The sequence below is a fragment of the Rana temporaria genome, chromosome 2 (assembly GCF_905171775.1).
Source record: "Rana temporaria chromosome 2, aRanTem1.1, whole genome shotgun sequence".
NCBI lineage: Eukaryota > Metazoa > Chordata > Amphibia > Anura > Ranidae > Rana > Rana temporaria.
The window spans coordinates 3,489,647-3,511,023 of record NC_053490.1 but is presented as its reverse complement, the minus strand read 5'-3'; the positions used below and the strand labels follow the sequence as shown (position 1 = coordinate 3,511,023).

At 44.3% G+C, this 21,377-nt stretch overlaps 1 protein-coding gene and 1 pseudogene across 2 annotated transcripts in view; one reads left to right on the top strand and one right to left on the bottom strand.

Moving 5' to 3' along the window:
• The window catches only part of LOC120928403 (zinc finger protein 300-like), a 1,021,177-nt gene that overhangs the window by 82,497 nt on the left and 917,303 nt on the right, over positions 1 to 21,377 (bottom strand). The gene's annotated exons all lie outside the window — the stretch shown is intronic.
• LOC120928420 overlaps positions 8,152 to 21,377 on the top strand; it is a 399,135-nt pseudogene continuing 385,909 nt past the window's right edge.

The window sequence follows — 21,377 nt, the reverse complement described above, 5'->3', positions numbered from 1 at the left end:
GATGGCGCCACCCTTCTGTCTGTTACAGCGTGATGAATGTGCGATCTCCATTACGAACGCTAGTTTTACCGAGCGCTCCCGTCTCATAACTTGCTTCTGAGCATGCGCAGATTTTTCACGTCATTAAAGCCCACACACGATAATTTTTTACAACCGAAAACCGACATTGTTTAAAACGTCGTGAAAAAATGGAGCATGTTTGATTTTTTTTTTGTCAGAACTTGATAAATGCCGTGAAGCCCACACACCATCGTTTTAAATGACATTTTTTTAAAACTTTGTTTTTTACATGCCGTAAAACGATCGTGTGTACGCGGCATCGCACTTTGAATGACAATTACTCCGTCATGTAACACTGCACACATAGGACATTTGTATCATTTTCTTCCCACAAATAGAGATTTCTTCTGGTGATATTTAATCATCTCGGGGGTTTTATTTTTTGCAAAATAAGTGAGAAAATTCCAAACTTTTTTTCTTAGTTTCTGTTACCGTATTTATCGCGGTATAACGCGCTCCCGCGTATACCGCGCACCCCTAAAGTTGCCCCCAATCCTGTGGAAAAAAAGTTTTTTTTGTACTTATGCCGCATACAGACGGTCGTTTTTTGTGATGAAAAAAAACAACGTTTTTGAAAACGTCATTTAAAATGACCGTGTGTGGGGGGAAAACATCGTTTTATGTCTTCTGAAAAACTTGTTTGTGTCGTTTTTCAAAACGTCGTTTTTTACTTCACAGAAATTGACCGTGTGCAGCAAAAAACGACATTTAAAACGACGTTTTTTCACCCGCGCATGCCCAGAAGGTAGTTATGAAGCGAGCTTCAATGGAAAAAAGTGGTGAAACGTAACCGCGCTTTGCTAGAGCATTGTGAAAAAACGATGGTGTGTAGGCAACTTCGTTTTTGAAAATGAAGTTTCAAAACGTTGTTTTTCTTCACAAAAAATTACGTTTTTTTTTCATAAAAAAAAAACGACCGTCTGTACGCGGCATTAGAAGTATCTTCTTAGAATCTTTGAGGAAAAAATGCCGATGTCCGCGGTCATTGTGCTCAGTAAAGAAACAGGCGGTATTGGACTGGTGCTCAGTGGTGGGATGGGGGCTCTGAGGGTACAGTATGGCAACTTCGTCTTTGAAAATTATGTTTCAAAAACGTTGTTTTATTTCATGATTTAAAACGTAGTTTTTTTTCATCACAAAAAACGACCGTCTGTACGCGGCATTACAGTTTTGGTGTATTGCGCGGCATCCATCGGCGGCTTCGTCGGGTCCGGCGTCCTCGCGTCCTCCCTGCTCGTTTCCCGTGCCGAGTTTTGAATACTGCGCCGACATATACAGAGCGCAGTACACTCGTGTATTGTCGGCAATGCTCGGCTACCCGCGCTGACGTCCTGTACGTCCAGGACGTGAGCACGGAAGGAGCCGAGACTGCCCGACTATACCCGAGTGTACTGCGCTCGGTATATGTCGGCACAGTATTCAAAACTCGGCGCGGGAAAGCGGGTATCGGCATATACCGCGCACCCACGATTTTGCCCTGATTTTCAGGGCAAAAAAGTGCGCGGTATACGCCGATAAATACGGTATATACTTTTACAAATTAGTAATTTTTCTTCTGCACTGATATTCAGGGCACTGATGGGCACTGATAAGGGGCGGCACTGATGGGCACTGATAAGGGGCGGCACTGATAAGGGGCGGCTCTGATATTCAGGGCACTGATGGGCAGTGATAAGGGGCGGCTCTGATATTCAGGGCACTGATGAGAAGACACTGATGGGCACTGATAAGGGGCGGCTCTGATATTCAGGGCACTGATGAGAAGACACTGATGGGCACTGATAAGGGGCGGCACTGATATTCAGGGCACTGATGGGCACTGATAAGGGGCGGCTCTGATATTCAGGGCAATGATGGGCACTGATGAGGGGCAGCTCTGATATTCAGGGCACTGATGGGCACTGATGAGGGGCGGCTCTGATATTCAGGGCTCTGATGGGCACTGATAAGGGGCGGCTCTGATATTCAGGGCACTGATGGGCACTGATGAGGGGCGGCTCTGATATTCAGGGCACTGATGATCGGTGTAAACAATGTACTCCCTGTGCCCTATCAGACCCACCAGTTATCGCCTCTCCTTTCCTCACACAGAGACAGTGCATTAGGAATAGAAATGCCGATAACTGGCAAGTCTGTTTACATGTGACCTGCTATGATTGGACACAGCTGATCACATGGCAAAGGGCCCTTGTTGTTGACCCTTTACCCCAATCTGTGATCACAGAGCACACCCAATGCGTGCCCCATGGAGTTTGCGGGGGGCGCTCGTGTATTCACCACTTACCAACCACAATACATCTCTATACATTGGAGGTTGGAAGTGGTTTATCGGGATTACAGATGAAGATATCGACCATGACCCCGGCGCCGTTCTTTTCTGCAGGCGGTCGGCTTTCTCATGAAATCTGTCTGAGACGCTCACAAGCCGCTGGACTAGTTTCTGAGGCGGCGGCCTTACTGTTTCCGTCGGTTCACCCGAGAAACGATCCGATGTGGCCAGCTGCTAGCATTGGCCATCAAAGCATTAGAACTCTACTCCAGTGATGGTGAACTCATGGCATGCAGAGCCCTCTCTGTGGGCACACCAGAGCTGCCACCACTGCCCGCCCTGTGACAAGGGGAGAAGCGAGCGTGGGCTGTCAGTGTATTTCCCCCGCTCACCCCCTTTCTCCCATCAAGCAGTACACTCTGATTCCTCCTGCCTCCCTATTGGCTGCAGCCATGGACCAATGAGGAGCCAGGACAAGTGCACCATGGGACATGTAGTCCCAGAAGACTATGGGCCAGATTCTCGTAGTTTGGCGTATCTTTGTGCGGGCGTAGCATATCCTCTTTACGTTACGCCTCCGCAACTTAGACGGGCAAGTGCTGTATTCTCAAAGCACTTGCTCCGTAAGTTGCGGCAGCGTAGCGTAAATAGGCTGGCGTAAGCCCGCCTAATTCAAATGTGGAACAGGGGCCGTGTTTTATGTAAATAACGTGTGACCCGACGTGATTGACGTTTTTCACGAACAGCGCATGCGCCGTCCGTGGAATATCCCAGTGCACATTCCTCCAAAGTACGCCGCAAGGACGTCATTGGTTTCGACGTGAACGTAAATGACGCCCAGCCCAATTCGCAAATGACTTAAGCAAACGACGTAAAATTTTCAACGACGGAAACGACGTCCATACTTAGCATTGGTACGCCGCATGTATGCCTCATATAGCAGGGTTATCTTTACTGCGGGAAAAGCCTAACCTAAACGATGTATCTGTACTGCGTCGGCCGGGCGTACGTTCGTGAATTTGCATATCTAGCTGATTTACATATTTCTAGGCGTAAATCAGCGTACACGCCCCTAGCGGCCAGCGTAAATATGCATTTAAGATCCAATGGCGTAAGAGACTTAAGCCGGTCGGATCTAATAGAAATCTATGCGTAACTGATTCTAAGAATCAGGCGCATAGATACGACGGCTCGGACTCAGAGATACGACGGCGTATCTCCTTTGAGAATCTGGGCCTATGGCTCTATTTTCATCAACTAAAGAAAAACTACAGCTCCAGCATGCCCTGCAAAAATAGGAGGAGGGGCAGAGGGATAAGAGCGAGAGGAGTGCGGAGACGAGGGCGAGAGGAGTGCGGAAACGCGAGCGAGAGGAGTGCGGAGACGAGGGCGAGAGGAGTGCAGAGGCGAGAGGAGTGTGGAGACGAGAGCGGGAGGAGTGCAGAGATGAGGGCGAGAGGAGTGCGGAGACGAGAGCGAGAGAAGTGCGGAGGCGAGGGCGAGAGGAGTGCGGAGGCGAGAGGAGTGCGGAGACGAGAGCGGGAGGAGTGCGGAGACGAGGGCGAGAGAAGTGCGGAGATGAGAGTGAGAGGAGACTAAAGCCACAACAGCCCCTGGAGAAGAGATTTGAGGTCTCGTTGACACCAGATCTCTCCATAAAGAGGACCTGTCATCTCTTATTTCTATTACATGAGATCTCTATAAAGAGGACCTGTCACCTCTTATTTATATTACATGAGATCTCCATAAAGAGGACCTGTCATCTCTTATTTCTATTACATGAGATCTCTCCATAAAGAGGACCTGTCACCTCTTATTTATATTACATGAGATCTCCATAAAGAGGACCTGTCATCTCTTATTTCTATTACATGAGATCTCCATAAAGAGGACCTGTCACCTCTTATTTCTATTACATGAGATCTCTCCATAAAGAGGACCTGTCATCTCTTATTTCTATTACATGAGATCTCCATAAAGAGGACCTGTCACCTCTTATTTCTATTACATGAGATCTCCATAAAGAGGACCTGTCATCTCTTATTTCTATTACATGAGATCTCCATAAAGAGGATCTGTCATCTCTTATTTCTATTACATGAGATCTCTCCATAAAGAGGACCTGTCATCTCTTATTTCTATTACAGGAGATCTCCATAAAGAGGACCTGTCACCTCTTATTTCTATTACATGAGATCTCCATAAAGAGGACCTGTCATCTCTTATTTCTATTACATGAGATCTCCATAAAGAGGACCTGTCATCTCTTATTTCTATTACATGAGATCTCTCCATAAAGAGGACCTGTCATCTCTTATTTCTATTACATGAGATCTCCATAAAGAGGACCTGTCATCTCTTATTTCTATTACATGAGATCTCTCCATAAAGAGGACCTGTCACCTCTTATTTCTATTACACCAGATCTCTCCATAAAGAGGACCTGTCATCTCTTATTTCTATTACATGAGATCTCCATAAAGAGGACCTGTCATCTCTTATTTCTATTACATGAGATCTCCATAAAGAGGACCTGTCATCTCTTATTTCTATTACATGAGATCTCCATAAAGAGGACCTGTCATCTCTTATTTCTATTACATGAGATCTCCATAAAGAGGACCTGTCATCTCTTATTTCTATTACATGAGATCTCCATAAAGAGGACCTGTCATCTCTTATTTCTATTACATGAGATCTCTCCATAAAGAGGACCTGTCATCTCTTATTTCTATTACATGAGATCTCCATAAAGAGGACCTGTCATCTCTTATTTCTATTACATGAGATCTCTCCATAAAGAGGACCTGTCACCTCTTATTTCTATTACACCAGATCTCTCCATAAAGAGGACCTGTCATCTCTTATTTCTATTACATGAGATCTCCATAAAGAGGACCTGTCATCTCTTATTTCTATTACATGAGATCTCCATAAAGAGGACCTGTCATCTCTTATTTCTATTACATGAGATCTCCATAAAGAGGACCTGTCATCTCTTATTTCTATTACATGAGATCTCCATAAAGAGGACCTGTCATCTTGTATTTCTATTACACGAGATCTCCATAAAGAGGACCTGTCATCTCGTATTTCTATTACATGAGATCTCCATAAAGAGGACCTGTCACCTCTTATTTCTATTACATGAGATCTCCATAAAGAGGACCTGTCATCTCTTATTTCTATTACATGAGATCTCTCCATAAAGAGGACCTGTCATCTCTTATTTCTATTACATGAGATCTCCCCATAAAGAGGACCTGTCATCTCTTATTTCTATTACATGAGATCTCCATAAAGATGACCTGTCACCTCTTATTTCTATTACATGAGATCTCTCCATAAAGAGGACCTGTCATCTCTTATTTCTATTACATGAGATCTCCATAAAGAGGACCTGTCATCTCTTATTTCTATTACATGAGATCTCTCCATAAAGAGGACCTGTCATCTCTTATTTCTATTACATGAGATCTCTCCATAAAGAGGACCTGTCACCTCTTATTTCTATTACATGAGATCTCTCCATAAAGAGGACCTGTCACCTCTTATTTCTATTACATGAGATCTCTCCATAAAGAGGACCTGTCATCTCTTATTTCTATTACATGAGATCTCCATAAAGAGGACCTGTCATCTCTTATTTCTATTACATGAGATCTCCATAAAGAGGACCTGTCATCTCTTATTTCTATTACATGAGATCTCCATAAAGAGGACCTGTCATCTCTTATTTCTATTACATGAGATCTCTCCATAAAGAGGACCTGTCATCTCTTATTTCTATTACATGAGATCTCCATAAAGAGGACCTGTCACCTCTTATTTCTATTACATGAGATCTCTCCATAAAGAGGACCTGTCATCTCTTATTTCTATTACATGAGATCTCTCCATAAAGATGACCTGTCATCTCTTATTTCTATTACATGAGATCTCTCCATAAAGATGACCTGTCACCTCTTATTTCTATTACATGAGATCTCCATAAAGAGGACCTGTCATCTCTTATTTCTATTACATGAGATCTCCATAAAGAGGACCTGTCACCTCTTATTTCTATTACATGAGATCTCTCCATAAAGAGGACCTGTCATCTCTTATTTCTATTACATGAGATCTCCATAAAGAGGACCTGTCATCTCTTATTTCTATTACATGAGATCTCCATAAAGAGGACCTGTCACCTCTTATTTCTATTACATGAGATCTCCATAAAGAGGACCTGTCATCTCTTATTTCTATTACATGAGATCTCCATAAAGAGGACCTGTCATCTCTTATTTCTATTACATGAGATCTCCATAAAGAGGACCTGTCATCTCTTATTTCTATTACATGAGATCTCTCCATAAAGAGGACCTGTCATCTCTTATTTCTAGTACATGAGATCTCCATAAAGAGGACCTGTCATCTCTTATTTCTATTACATGAGATCTCTCCATAAAGAGGACCTGTCATCTCTTATTTCTATTACAAGGGAGGTTTATATTTCTTGTAATAGGAATATAAGTGATAAAAAATAAAGGGACGGTGTAAAAATAAAAAGTAAAATAAATAATAATAATAATACAAATAAAAAGATTTAAAGCGCCCCCATCCCTCCCTGCGCACAAATGCTTAAAGTTACAGTGTTAAAAAAATAGAATGTAAAGTAAGTGCCCCCCATCCACGGTGCTCACATACAAATGCGAACGCACACGTCTGTCCGGCCAGCGATCACACCACACATGTGAGGTATCACTGTGATCGTCAGAGCGAGAGCAATAATTCTAGCATCAGACCTCCTCTGTATCTCCAAAATAGTAACCTGTAAAGGTGTTTAAAGCGTCACCTATGTCGATTTATTGTAGTTTGTCGCCATTCCAGGAGCGTGCGCAATTATAAAGTGTGACATGTTGGGTATCTATTTACTCGCTGTAACATCATCTTTCACATTATACAAAATAATTGGGGTGACTGTTGTGTTTTTTTCCTACCAAAAATTGCTTTTGCAAAACCGCTACACAAATACTGTGTGATATAAAACATTGTAATGATCACCATTTTATTCCCTAGGGTCTCTGATAGAAGTAAAATGTTTGGGGGTTCTAAGTAATTTTCTAGCAAAACGTACTGATTTCAATTTGTAAACAAAATGTGCCAAAAAAGCCTGGGGGGGTCAAGTGGTTAAAAGGGGGAGGGGTCTCCTTGGGTTGTAGTGAATGAGAAGCACATGGCACTGAATGACTTCAAATTCGACTCCCCCCTCCCCCTCTCTCTTTGTTTGTAGTCAGCATGGCCCCAGGATGTCTGTGGGGGAGGGGCCCCTGGAGGGGGAGGGGCCCCTGTGAGGAAGCTGGCTCACAAAGTGATTGGAGTCTTCCCAGATCCGTAGTGCAGACACAGAACGTCCCTCACACCTCTCAGCCAGGACAAGAAGCCTCCATCTTCCATCGGGGACACGGAGGAGAACTTTCCCCTGATTGTGGACACTTGTGAGCCGGAGGAAGAGAAGCCGAGAGATTTCCCCCTTCATGTCCAGTCACCGTGCTGGGAAGAGTCAGAAGTCACCCGACCATAGAAGAGGAGCCAAGAGGGACCATCCGAGAGGACCCCAACCATAGAAGACTCATCAGAGGAGCCCAGAGGGACCATCCGAGAGGACCCCAACCATAGAAGACTCATCAGAGGAGCCAAGAGGGACCATCCGAGAGGACCCCAACCATAGAAGACTCATCAGAGGAGCCAAGAGGGACCATCCGAGAGGACCCCGACCATAGAACACTCATCAGAGGAGCCAAGAGGGACCATCCGAGAGGACCCCAACCATAGACTCATCAGAGGAGCCAAGAGGGACCATCCGAGAGGACCCCAACCATAGAAGACTCATCAGAGGAGCTCCACATCAACCTCCAGACCAGGACACCATCATCCAGGTATTCATCTCTCACTACTAACTCCCCCCATCCCCCGCTATCTTCTCCATCCACCCCTATTTCCCCTACTGCCCCCCTGTCCACCCCTCTATCAGCCCACTGAGCACTGATGCCCCCTTTCTCTCTACTGAATACCTATATTCCCATTTTCCCTAAAAAATCACTAATGTCCAAAATTTCCCTTCAGTGAATATCCCCCCCCAACCCCACTGACCACAGATAACGGGCATTCAAACCCCCCCCCCCATTTACCTCTCACTTCCCACTTGTCCACCCCACTTCCCTGTCACCCCAACTGCCTCCCTGTTCACCCCATTTTGTCCCCGTCACCATGTTGTGTGTTACTAGAGTCTGGTCAGCCAGCTAGATATGGGCGGAGTCTCCCTCTAGTGGTGATCAGAGGTATTGCAGGCTGTGCCAAGTCTATCACAGCTGGTATTACTGGCCAGTAGGGATGGGCTTGAGCATTTTTCACACCCCATGTGCCTGATCCCGCCAGGAAGCTGGCACTGCAAAGCATTAATTACAGGCAGTGAGATATTTCCCGATCCGCAGGGATCCCGACCAGGAAATGTCTCACTGTCTGTGATTAGTGATTTGCAGTGCCAGCTTCCTGGCGGGATCCAGTGTGTGCTTTTTATACAGCTGTTACCCCTGTCTGGGGTGGGAACTTGGGGTTCTCCTGACAATCTGCCAGCGTGCTGGGTGATTTCTGTGGATATACAACAGAAGGTGATACCCCGTGTGTTGTCTGACCCCCCACATCCCTGTACCCCGATACCATAGTCTGTAACATCAGACTCCTCCCACTGACCACTATGGCTGAACATTGTTTTCATCCTGCTGACCACAGACCCAAATCATTTGTCCCCCCTGACCAGCAGTATAAGGGGCACTATGACTATAATATTGTGCTGACCCCTCTACTCTATATATTGTGTTGTACATTACAATAGTGCTGACCCCTCTACTCTATATATTGTGTTGTACATTACAATAGTGCTGACCCCTCTACTCTATATATTGTGTTGTACATTACAATAGTGCTGACCCCTCTACTCTATATATTGTGTTGTACATTACAATAGTGCTGATCTCTATACTCTATATATTGTGTTGTACATTACAATAGCGCTGACCCCTCTACTCTATATATTGTGTTGTACATTACAATAGTGCTGACCCCTCTACTCTATATATTGTGTTGTACATTACAATAGTGCTGACTCCTCTACTCTATATATTGTGTTGTACATTACAATAGTGCTGACCCCTCTACTCTATATATTGTGTTGTACATTACAATAGTGCTGACCTCTCTACTCTATATATTGTGTTGTACATTACAATAGTGCTGACCCCTCTACTCTATATATTGTGTTGTACATTACAATAGTACTGACTGTTCACCCTTTTACTAATATAAATATAATATATATACAGTACATCACCAAAAAATACTGTATAGAGAGATAATGACTGGCAGGACTGTGGGTGGGGTGTGGGGGTCACCTAGGTTCTCATACACATGGTGAGGGACTCCGGGGTGTATGACTGATATGGAGAATACAAACATTCTGCTCTCTCAGAATCCTAATCATTTGTGTTCTGGGTTCTGGAGCCCGAGGTTTTGTAGAGCTTTGGGTGGGATAAATCCTCCACTCCCCAGGTCCACATTTCTCCTAGAATCCAGACCTCATTATTGGTGTCAGCTGTGCACACGCCTTTATATTGGGGAGCTGACTGATCAGGACTCTCTCTCTGCTGCTGGGTGAAAAGACTGACTGCTGACACAACACTATACAATGTACAAGAGCTGCCTGTTTGTTTTGTGTAACCCCATTGGGTGGGCTCCCTGTTAGTCTGGAATAGGGGTGATATTCAGGTTCAGGGTAGCAGCCAGTGGAAAATACTCCCACTCGGTTGGGTCTCGTGGTCGGTCATCCAGCACTTGCCCCATTTAGGTTCCAGGTGGGCAGCATGGCGATGGGTGAAAGGCAGTGGGTGGGCATCTCCTCCTCCTATGTGTCCAATAGGATTGCCTTCCTGATTGGCCGGGAGGAGAATCAGTGTGAGAATAGTGAATATTCATTCACTATTCTCACACAACTGGGTGGGCTCAGGGCGCAGTGCTTTGCACCCAAGACCACCCTATTTTGAAGCCTATTAGAGCCTCAGGCTCTAATCATGTGCTTCAAACCCCCATTAAAATAAATGCACCCGGTGCCCCGAATGTAGATTAGGGGGCCAGACGCATGGATAGGGGGTGGCACTCGTTTGCCACTGTTAGAAATTACAGGGGTCCCGTACAGCCTACCTGATGCCCCCCCCTCAAAAATATCAAAACAATATTTTCACAAAAAAATACATGAAAATCATTATTAGTGGAAACAAACATTCCATTATACATTTCATCTTCAAGACAAAATTCTCCCCAAACAATAATGTACAGGACATATTCCACCAACTCCCAGTTCAAATTCCCCCTCCCAGCACTAATCTTTTTCTGCCCCCCAGCTCAAATCCCACCCCAATTCCCCCTCCTATCACAAATCTCCCCCACCCCAAAAAAATCCTATTTCTTCTCAAACTTTCTATCCTAGCACAAATCTTCTCCTCCAAATTCCCCTTCCCAGCTAAAATCCCCCCAAACCCACCTATTAGCCCAAATCCCCCCACCCCCTCCTGACACAACCCCCCCCCCACACCTCTCCTCCCAGCAAAAATCTTTCTTCAACCCCCCTCTTAGGGCAAATTCTCACAAATCCCTCCTCCTAGCACAACTCCCTCTAAATTACCCTCCCTACCCAAATTCCCCCCAGCACTAATCTCCCACCCCACTCCTAGCACAAACATCCCCTCTCTGGGCTCAAACCCCCCCAAACCCCCCTAGCACATATCCCTCCATTCTTCCTTATTGAACATACAACTCCCCAAATCCCCATTACATTTCCCAGTACAGATAGCCACCCATCCCCCTCCCCAACTTACAGGAGGAAGTCACTACAAAGCCAGGAGGAGGTGTCCTGTGTTGTGCTCTCACCAGAAGAGCGTTCATCCATACAGCACCTGAGACAGGATCGCTCTTACTGCAGGTCGCATTGCTCTGTACACACACAGTATGATTACCGCCCCCTATCTCCTCCAAGGAATGCTCACCTCCTGGCAGCAGGAAATGTGGATGGGGGCGGTAATCAAGCTGTGTGTGTGTGTACAGTGCAATGCGATCTGCAGTAAGAGCGATCCTGTCTCATATGCTTTATGGAGGAGCTCTCTTCTGACAGAACACCTCCCACAATGTACCCCATTCATATGGGGGTCTGGGGGCCCCCTTGTTAAAGAGGTCTTCCATATTCCAATTAGCCCACTACTCACAAACCCCCACAACCACCGTGCCAGGGTTGTGGGGATAAAGACCTTATCCCCTTCAACATGGGGACAAGCTGCTTTGGGGGACCCCAAATCACCCTCCCCATGTTGATAAGTGGCCTGGTATGGTTCAGGAGGAGGGGGGCTGCTTGCACGGATAAGGGTCTGATATGGATTTTGGGGGACCCCACAGCAATATTTGTTTCAATTTTAGCGTGGAGTTCCCCTCAAAATCCATACCAGACCCAAAGGGTATGGAAATTGTGTGGAGTTGCCCTTAAAATCTATACCAGACCAAAAGGGCCAGGTATGGATTGGGGGGGGGGCATGCCATTTATTTTCTTAATTTTGTCATAGGGCCCCACTTAACCACTTCAATACACTGTATTATATATTGTACACTGCACTGTATACCCTGCACTATATTATATGTATACTACGCTTACTGCACTGTATAGTCTGAACTGCAGTATATATACTATATGGATTGCACTAGATACTCTGCAGAAACATTGGGCCTTGGTGTTGCCAGAACACTGTAACCCCTCACAGTTATTCTTGTTGGGTGCAGGAACGGGCCCCGCTGTTAAATTGTTTTTTTAAATTGTAATTACATGCCCCTGTTAAACAGGGCAGACAAATTAGGCCTTGGGTGGTGGTGGTGCCCTAAACCTAAAATATTGTTGGAAGCTAGCATCATCAAGATTCAGGAATAGGATAGGCAGTCTTCAAGGGATCCCAGATCCATAGCAAATTCAATCAGTTAAATCAGCATCAGGTGCTTGATAGCTGCTGATCCAGGACTGATTCTTTTTTATAAATGTGAGCCTATCAATGGAGTCTGTGGACATGCACACTCTTTGATCATTTACAAACCCTCCAGCAGCACTGAATGTGCGTTCAGAATGCATGCTGGATGCAGGACAGGGCAGTATCTCGATTGCATATTGAGCAAGTTCTGGCCAGTGGTCCATTCCCAAGACCCAGTAACCCAGTGCATGCTTTGTTAGAAAGGTCTCCAAGTCTGCTCTTGCCCCTAGATATTCCTGCACCATGTAATGCAGACGCTGGCGATGGTTGATTGAACCTCTCAGCCCTGGGCGCTGAGGAGTAAAAAATAGTTTAAAGGCATCGGTCAGCCGGCCACCTTCTCCACCGCTCTCCCTCTGACCGAACGAAGCCTCAGAAACACGTTGTCCAGCACCAGGAAATGGTAACCTCCCAGGGTCTGGAAAGGTGTTACACATGTATAAGATTATTGTTCTGATATCATTTATTATCATCTGAGTAGTTTTCAGAGTTTGGCACTAGATGGCGCACCTACTTTTAATTACTGTTAAGTCTTGTGTTCGGACTTTTTGGTTGCAGCTTTCTTTCATTTGTGATTTTCATCAATCTCTTTGTTTATTCACATTGAGAGGTGGAGGGATAAGCGCAGGAATATTTATTTATACAATGATCATTGCTGATGGATATACCCTGGGGCAGTGATCGTCCCCAAAAAAACCCAGACTGACTTGTTGAATTTTTTTTTTTTTTTGATAAATCAACTTTAGTACAACCAGCCTGCCTATAGATGGATCGAAATTCGTCTGGATTCTACCAAGCCAAATTTTGATCTGTCTATGGCCAGCTATAGTGTGTGACTGTTGCTCCTATGAAAAGTGATTTGTGCTTGGATCTTTTTTCCAGAACTGTTTGAGAGGTGGAGAGGAGGTGATATGTTGCCCCCTCATCGCCTGATTCAGGGCCCATTCACACTAGAATGCAGTGCGGGAAAAGACACATTCCCGTGTGACTTCCCGCACCACATTCCAATCACACTGCCCTTAACGTCACCATAAATGCAGGACGTAAACGCAGTGTGTTTACCCACACCAGATCACATGGTACACAAGTAGCATGCAAGGGGGTAGCCATGCGTCTCATAAATGTAGTACATGCAATACTTTTGGTGCAGTGCGATTTTAAGGTCATTCAAACTGAATGGGGCAGAAATCACACTGCACAGAACTGCATATGAATTGCACCGAAACCGCACAACATTCCCATGAGATTCCCATGCATTTCCTGGTGTGAATGGGCCCCTAAACTGATAATTGCAGTACTACCCCTCTACAGTCACATGCAGAGCAGTTGCACTACAGCCCCATTGAACTGCATTATCACATTCAGTGGCAGCAACATTCTGTTTAAGCACAGCACCGTGGCCACGGCATGTGTACAGCTGGTAGCAGTTGTATGTTTAGGCCCAGATTCTCAAAGGAGATACAACGGTGTATCTCTGAGTCTGAGCGGTCGTATCTATGCACCTGATTCTTAGAATCAGTTACGCATAGATTTCTATTAGATCTTAACTGCATATTTACGCTGGCCGCTAGGGGCGTGTACGCTGATTTACGCCTAGAAATATGTAAATAAGCTAGATACGCAAATTCACGAACGTACGCCCGGCCAACGCAGTACAGATACGCCATTTACGTTTGGCTTTTCCCGGCGTAAAGTTACCCCTGCTATATGAGGCGTACATGCGGCGTACCAATGTTAAGTATGGACGTCGTTCCCGCGTCGAATTTTGAAGATTTTACGTTGTTTGCGTAAGTCGTCCGTGAATGGGGCTGGACGTCATTTACGTTCACGTCGAAACCAATACGTCCTTGCGGCATACTTTGGAGCAATGCACACTGGGATATTCCATGGACAGCGCATGCGCCATTCGTGAAAAACATCAATCACGTCGGGTCACAAGTTATTTACATAAAACACGCCCCCTGTTCCACATTTGAATTAGGCAGGCTTACGCCGGCCTATTTACGCTACGCCGCCGCAACTTACGAAGCAAGTGCTTTGATAATACAGCACTTGCCCGTCTAAGTTGCGGAGGCGTAACGTAAATAGGATACATTACGCCCGCACAAAGATATGCCGATCTACGAGAATCTGGCCCTTAGTGTTCAGACAGGGGGTCAGTAAGACCATGGCTCAACCACCCGGTTTTACTTCCCCCAGACACATGTGTGAACAAGCCCTAAGGATCCTCTGAAATGGATCCACTTCAATCATCAGAGGATCCATGAGGACCTGTGACAGCTCTATGGGCGGCTGGATGAAAACAGACTCCAGTGTCTATTTACTGTCTGGTTACATCAGGATTTCTCCAATGTGTCACATTTAGGTCCAGATAAATGGAAGAGGACATAGTCCTTTTCAAAAAATCCCCCAGACCTGGAAGGATTCAGAGCTAGGTAGGTGTAAACAGTTCATTTACATCAGCCTGTCCATAGGGCTGCATGGACCTTTCCGATCAGGTTCTCCTGATAGGGCTGCATGGACCTTTCCGATCAGGTTCTCCTGATAGGGCTGCATGGACCTGTCCGATCAGGTCCCCCTGATAGGGCTGCATGGACCTTTCCGATTAGGTCTTCCTGACAAATTGAGAGGAGGACCTGAAAGAAATACCCTTGTGAAAGGACCTCTGTAGGTAACCAGAGTGCACTTATTTCTGCACTTCTATGACCTGTATTCAGCTGACAGAGGGCTAAAGTCTGCAGTCGCCAGATGTAAAAAATATTGGTACTATACAATAGGATGCTTCAAACATTACAAAAATGTTGGCACATGCAGATATATTAACCTGCCCTCTTCTTTTCCCAAGGATCAGGAATTGGTGGGCATTTTTCCATTTTAGCCCCAGGTCCTGGATTACCTTGTTTCAGCACTGGGCCGAAGGTAATCTGAATGAACTGAGAGGCTAGCTGGAGACTGTTCTTTTAAAAGTTTAGGAGATGCAGTGTTTCCTGGGAGTGGGAGGAGGAGTCTTCTCTCTCAAAGATGTTGTCTTGACTTCTGGAAAAAAACTTTACTCAGAATTTGCCTCCTATTGACTTCAATGGTGTTTGTATTTACGGCAATGTTTGGATTTTTAGATGGATTTGCGAAAGGTGCCCACAAGTCAATCCCAAGCACCCCCCCTCTCCCACCATCACTATGCAGAACAATGCTCTAAATTAGAATAAAGAAATTAGATTCTCCTGCAGGAAATTTTAATAAATTCTCAATTTTACCAGCCAATGGGAATAATGGATTGTCCTCAATAAAATTCAATACAAATATTTAAACATGTATAATATTGTACATATTCCTTCTATATACAGGTCATTCTGTAAAAATTAGCATATTGTGATAAAGTTCATTATTTTCTGTAATGTACTGATAAACATTAGACTTTCATATATTTTAGATTCATTACACACAACTGAAGTAGTTCCCGCCTTTTTATTGTTTTAATATTGATGATTTTGGCATACAGCTCATGAAAACCCAAAATTCATATCTCAAAAAATTAGCATATCATGAAAAGGTTCTCTAAACAAGCTCTTAACCTAATCATCTGAATCAACTAATTAACTCTAAACACATGCAAAAGATTCCTGAGGCTTTTAAAAACTCCCAGCCTGGTTCATTACTCCAAACCGCAATCATGGGTAAGACTGCCGACCTGACTGCTGTCCAGAAGGCCATCATTGACACCCTCAAGCAAGAGGGTAAGACACAGAAAGAAATTTCTGAACGAATAGGCTGTTCCCAGAGTGCTGTATCAAGGCACCTCAGTGGGAAGTCTGTGGGAAGGAAAAAGTGTGTCAGAAAACGCTGCACAACGAGAAGAGGTGACCGGACCCTGAGGAAGATTGTGGAGAAGGACCGATTCCAGACCTTGGGGGACCTGCGGAAGCAGTGGACTGAGTCTGGAGTAGAAACATCCAGAGCCACCGTGTACAGGCGTGTGCAGGAAATGGGCTACAGGTGCCGCATTCCCCAGGTCAAGCCACTTTTGAACCAGAAACAGCTGCAGAAGCGCCTGACCTGGGCTACAGAGAAGCAACACTGGACTGTTGCTCAGTGGTCCAAAGTACTTTTTTCGGATGAAAGCAAATTCTGCATGTCATTCGGTAATCAAGGTGCCACAGAGTCTGGAGGAAGACTGGGGAGAGGGAAATGCCAAAATGCCTGAAGTCCAGTGTCAAGTACCCACAGTCAGTGATGGTCTGGGGTGCCATGTCAGCTGCTGGTGTTGGTCCACTGTGTTTTATCAAGGGCAGGGTGAATGCAGCTAGCTATCAGGAGATTTTGGAGCACTTCATGCTCCCATCTGCTGAAAAGCTTTATGGAGATGAAGATTTCATTTTTCAGCACGACCTGGCACCTGCTCACAGTGCCAAAACCACTGGTAAATGGTTTACTGACCATGGTATTACTGTGCTCAATTGGCCTGCCAACTCTCCTGACCTGAACCCCATAGAGAATCTGTGGGATATTGGGAAGCGAAAGTTGAGAGACGCAAGACCCAACACTCTGGATGAGCTTAAGGCCGCTACCGAAGCATCCTGGGCCTCCATAACACCTCAGCAGTGCCACAGGCTGATTGCCTCCATGCCACGCCGCATTGAAGCAGTCATTTCTGCAAAAGGATTCCCGACCAAGTATTGAGTGCATAACTGAACAGAATTATTTGAAGGTTGATTTTTTTTTTTTTTAATTAAAAACACTTTTCTTTTATTTTTTGAGATAGGAATTTTGGGTTTTCATGAGCTGTATGCCAAAATCATCAATATTAAAACAATAAAAAGGCTTGAACTACTTCAGTTGTGTGTAATGAATCTAAAATATATGAAAGTCTAATGTTTATCAGTACATTACAGAAAATAATGAACTTTATCACAATACGCTAATTTTTTGAGAATGACCTGTATAAGATATATTTAATAATGAATGTAAAAAATAGAAAGTAACTTTATTTAATCCTTTATATAGAATTCTGGCTTTTTATTTTTTCCTGTATAGGTGGATTGATGAACCGAGTTTTTGGTCAGACTTGTCTTAAAAAAAAAGTCAGATGAGAAACGAGCCATATGAGTGTCTTAGGTGACGGAAAGTCTTTTCTTGCAATTCACTGGAAGATTCACGCAGGATTCAAAATATATCCGAGTTCTAAATGTTGTAAGTGTTTTGGATCCTCTTCAACATTGAGGACCTCAGAGGACAACAAGAGAGAAGTAATTTCAGTGTTCTGGAAGTGACAATGACTTTACAATAAAGTCCAACCCATGTATACATAAGAGGAGTCCTTTCAGAAGATATTTCTTGTTTCGAATGTGATAGAGGTTTTACTATGGAGGCAAAACATATCACACACCAGAAGGTTCACACTGGAAAGAAGTCATATAAATGTTCTGAATGTGATAAAACTTTTACAAAGAAGTGTAATCTTATCACACACAAGAGGATTCACACTGGAGAGAAGCCGTATCAGTGTTCTGAATGTGACAAAGCTTTTACAGCAAAGTCAAGCCTTATCATACACCAGAGGATTCACACTGGAAAGAAGCCATGCAAGTGTTCTGAATGTGGCAAAGCTTTTACAACAAAGAGAGAGCTGATCACACGCCAGAGGGTTCACACTGGAGAGAAGCCTTATCAGTGTTCTGAATGTAACAAAGCTTATAAAGTCACACCTTATCTTTCACCAGATGAGTCACACAGGAAAGAAGCGGTATGAGTGTTCTGAATGTAAAAAAGCTTTCGCAGAGAAGAGAGAACTTATCAGACACCAGATGATTCACACTGGAGAGAGGCCCTATGCATGTTCTGAATGTGACAAAGCTTACACAGACAAGAAAGGGCTTAACAGACATCAGAAAATGCACATTGAAGAGAAGCCATATGAGTGTTCTGCATGTGACAAAGCTTTTACACAGAAGTCAACCCTTATCAGACACCAGAAGATTCACACTGGAGAGAAGCGGTATCAGTGTTCTGAATGTGATAAAGCTTTTATAGAGAGGGAAACCCTTTTCCAACACACAAGGGTCCACACCAGAGAGAAGCCATATGAATGTTCTGAATGTGGTGAAGCTTTTACATGCAAGTCAAGTCTTATCAGACACCAGAGAATTCACACTGGAGAGAAGCTGTATCAGTGTTCTGAATGTGGCAAAGCTTTTACAGAGAAGACAAACCTCACAACACACCAGAGAGTTCACACTGGAGAGAAGCCATATCAGTGTTCAGAATGTGATAAAGCTTTTACAGCAAAGAAAAGTCTTACCACACACCAGATGGTTCATACTGGAGAGAAGCCATTTCAATGTTCTGAATGTGACAAAGCTTTTACAGTAAATGCCAGGCTAATCTATCACCAGAGAATTCACAATCTTCAGCTTCAGTGAGGAAACTCTGGAAGAAGGGGGGATATTAAAGGGGGGGGAGCTAAGCTGCAATGAAAGACTTCAGGATGTCTCGGTTTCACACCTCATGTCATCTCACACATTAGTAAAACAAAGTATATTGCTATTAAAAAGAAAATATAAAATAAGTGAGCAAACATGAATGTGATGGATGGTCACTGTAGTATTTATGTCCATTGGGCACAGCCTAGAAAGTACTTGACTATTCTACATTTTGACAATTTTTTGGGCGGGCAACAATGAACCTTATTCCTTATGATTCTCATCTGTATCCTTTCTATGGGGCTTTGACTAAACTTGTAATGCATTTGCATGAATAACTTACTGAGCTGTATTCTCAAGTGTTTTCTTCATTGCCTGGTCCTGAGCCAATGCATGACCAACACTGCTTCAGTACAGGGAGACTGGGTAGCAGTCAAGTGGCATCTTGCCAAGACTCTGAAGCCTCAGTGAGAGAATCCTTTCCAGGTTCTGCTGACAATTGCTATACCTGTCAATCATGGGGGTTCCAGCTAAGCCCATCGTGTACATTTTCCACTCCTCTTCCCATGATCAAGGCCTCCTGTCCATATTCCACCGCCTCACATGGATGACAGGGACACCAGCCAATCAGACTTCTCCATTCCATGTGAAAGCAACTTCTTAATCTGGCACCGGCCTTGTATCACCAAGTTGCAGCTGTTTTATGGGATGCATTCAACATTACAACCTTATCCCAGCTGGCTACTTGTGTTTTATTCAGTTATGATGAAAGTCGAATGCCTTGTACACACGATCGGATTTTCCATCGGGATAAACTCTGACTGATTTTTCAGATGGAATCCTGTTCAAGCGGTCTTGCATACACACTGTCACACCAAATTCTGACCATGAAGAATGCAGTGACGTACAACAACGTACAACGTCCACACAAGAGACCTTCACTGAGAACCCTTCACTGGTCTAACGCATAGATGTATCTATGGGAATGCTCCCCATTATCTATGCGAAAAAATAAAAGCTCATAATCCCAATCGCGTTCTGCGATCCACCAATCAAAATTTCCTCCAGATACCCAAAGCCAGATACAAGTCCAAAGGAGAAAGGAGATTCGCGGTCCAAGGGCCTAGACTATGGAACACTTTACCAACCAGCATTCGGTTGGAGGAGAACCACTTGACGTTCAGGAGAAAGATCAAGACTCATGTCTTTTGATACCAAAGGAGACAGGAACAACAAGCGCCCAGAGGCGATTAAGTTCGCATGTGCTGCGCTATATAAGTTTTCATTCATTCATTCATTCACACAAACCCGCACACGCCCAAGGTGATAGACTGCCAATAATCCAGACTTACCTAAAAGACTCTAAACTTCCCACTTTGAAAGGAGACAACGCTCTACATTTAGAAAGACCCATTGAGGCTTCAGAAATTATGCCGCATACACATGACCGTTTTTCACGATTTTTTTTAATGTCATTAAAAACGGTCATGTGAGAGCTCCAGAGCATTTTTTCCGACGTGAAAAATGGGCATTAAAAATTTTGAACATGCTCTAAATTTTCATGTCGTAAAAAATGGTCGTGTGTAGGCTTTAACAATGTGAAAAAAACGTGCATGCTCAGAAGCAAATTATGTGCTTGTTCTGGTAAAACTAGCGTTCATAATGGAGATAGCACATTCGTCACGCTGTAACAGACTGAAAAGCACAAAGACTGAAAAGCACAAATTGTCTCTCACCAAACTTTTAATAACACAAAATCTGAAAAAGCAGCCCCAAGGGTGGTGCCATCCGAATGGAACTTCCATTTTATAGTGCCGTTGTATGTGTTGTATGTCACCGCACTTTTCTCAAGCATTTGTCACAATCGTGTGTAGGCAAGGCAGGCTTAACAACAATAGGGTTGAAAAAAAAAAGTTTTTCTAGACCATTAAAAATTGTTGTGTGTACGCGGCATTAGACAGGTCGTGAAAGACATAAAAGCAGAGAAAAGCCCGGGACCTGATGGGTTCACATCCATTTACTACAAGGCATTCACAGACACACTCCTTGACCCCAGCGGTGTATTTAGGTTTTGTGCTGCCCTAGGCCTGACTAAATGTGTGCACCCCCTAATTTAAATATGACACACCCCTTCCTGTCAAGGCCACTCCCTTCCTGTTTAAGACCCACCATGTCATCTGTAAAAAAAAAAGTGTGCTGCCTCATCAGTGGAATTCAAGAATGCTGCCTCAGTGGGTGTCAGTGGCCATAAGTGCAGTGCCGCCTCATCAGTGCCCAGCCCAATGGTGCAGCTTATCAGTGGCCATCAAACCTATCAGTGCTGACTGATTAGTGCAGCTTAAGAGTGCTGCCTCATCGGTGCAGCCTCATCAGTTTCATAATATCACAGCTTATTAGTGTATATGAATTATGCATTGATTATCACATGTGGCACTTTGCAGTACATGAGTTTTCACTGAATGTGGACTGTTTAAAGCGGAGTTCCACCCAAACATGGAAGCTCTGCTAATCTGCTTCCTGTTTTTGACAGGT